Raw genomic sequence first — 2,166 nt, 5'->3', positions numbered from 1 at the left:
TCGCCCAATTGTGTTTGTTTTAAATATCTGCACGAAAGACATCATTCTTTTGTTACTTGTTGATTAAAATAAATAAAAAAAACTATAAGGGAGTTAAAAAAAAAATTAAAATGCAGTAACTGACATTTATTATCATTCCAGCTTCTAATGTAATAATGATGGAAAATGGAGAAGAAAAACCTGTAAAATTTAAAAGATGAAACTTTTCTCTATGGAAAAAAAAAAAACCTCCAGAAGGCTGAAAGGCCATAAAAAAGTTATCGGGTGCCTTCATTTGGGAAAAAAAGAAACTACTTAAAAATTCTCTTCTGTGAAGAGTTTGGTACTGAACAAGACTACTTGTAGTTTTTCTTTGTCTGTACCACAATGCCCAGTCCCGTGGCCCAGTTTATTCATGACTTCTTGTTTTGTTTTTGTAGATCCTTCACACACACACACACACACACACACACACACACACACACGAGAAAGACTAAGAATCCTCTTGATTTGTCACAAAATGAAATAAAAATCCAGGGCATTACGTGTTTTGAGCAGCATGTCTCGTTTTTGTTTTCTGCCCCTCTTGTCTCTTGTCTTTAATGTGTCTTTAAGGAGTGTAGATGAGGCCTAAAGTCCTCTGTCCGTCTTTTTTCTTTTTTTCTTTTTAAAGCTAAAACCCCGATTTGATGTCGAGGCAAAAACCCTCGCACATTTCTTTTTAATGTGGAATTCTATTTATTTTTTTATACGTCGATGTACCCGAAGGCTCGGTTTACTCAACGCTTACAAGTGAAAATGGGAAAACCTTCGCTGCGGCTCCCAAATCTGGAACTTTCCGTGGAAACGGGGGTAAAATGCAACTTTTTCAAAAAGCCCTGCTTTCTGCACATGCTCAGTAGATGAATAACAATGTCCATAGGAATGGCATCGTCTTTATAGCGTGTTCTCTAAAAAAAAATGGCACCCTCTAGTGCCCCAACAGCTTCACTACGTTTTCGGATGTTTCTGCCACGTGCGGGTGAACGAACATTTTCAAAACGTTGCATCGATTTTGTTTCAGAAACTTTTCACGTTTACACGGCATCTTTTGTTGTCGGCGCGTCTAAAAGTTTTCGTACCCGGGCGAGTTTAGAACAGGAAAAAGTGGCACGGCTAAAGGTATACACGAAGCAAAACTGTTTGGAAAATGACAAACCAAGCGTGCCGATAACGTTAAACATGGCCGACTTTAATTTTTTTATATATATTAGATATTTTTTTTAATCTGGCATGTTTATACTTGCATCCAGTGATTTAAAGCATTTTAGTTTTGTTTTAAAGATGAAGTCGTGTTTCTTTCGACCTCTTTAAATTAAAATTTTACTCCATTAGCTGCGATTCCGTGGAATAATCTTGATTTGATGTGTATATTAATGGGATTCCCGGGTTTCTGATCGTGTTTGCAGTTCTGTCTATTCTAAGGTCCGCGTCCACACATTTTCCTTTTCAGATTCTGCTGCCGATCAATCGGCTCTTTTCCAGGAATGATCCATGATCGTACGAACGATTCCTTTGGTCCTTTCAAGCATGTGGAGGATACTTGGACTCAGTACTGCGTACAATAGAAACACCGATGGTCTTTAAGGAGGATGGTAAACTCGGGTCTTCGTTTTATCAGGTAAGTGACCATATTCAGTAACTTCCTCACTGGATAAGTAACCATGACCAGTTAACGACGTCACAGAAGGAGCAAATAATTAAAAGAGGTGCAGCTTTGGGTATGATTGGAATTTGTGGGTTAAAGACACTTCCTCTGTTCACCTCATGTGTGAACAAGCCCTGGTTTCCACCTCTCGTGAGCGCTGAAGCACGAATAGCACCGATTTTATAACCTCTGACAGAAATCCAGTGAGATTACCTGCATCTATGTACATTTTCAGGTTAGAAATCATTAATGTCAAGTTTTGGTCGGTTTTTCCACTTTTTGCACTTGGCTGTAGTTTGAATAAAAGGTGTTTGTTTCTGTTAAAAACATACTGTTTGAAAAGTCGTCTTACATTTGATGCATTTCACTGGTGTTTGTGGGGTTTTGTCGGGCGCCAGGGCAGGTGGGTTCAAAATAATAACGTCCTTGCTCAATTAATTATTTCCATGCAAAGGGAACACTGCACAATATGTTCTAAATCAAAACTTTAAAAAAAAATC

This window comes from Lipophrys pholis, assembly GCF_963383615.2.
Source record: "Lipophrys pholis genome assembly, chromosome: 1".
Classification (NCBI taxonomy): domain Eukaryota; kingdom Metazoa; phylum Chordata; class Actinopteri; order Blenniiformes; family Blenniidae; genus Lipophrys; species Lipophrys pholis.
This window is presented reverse-complemented; position numbering follows the sequence as displayed.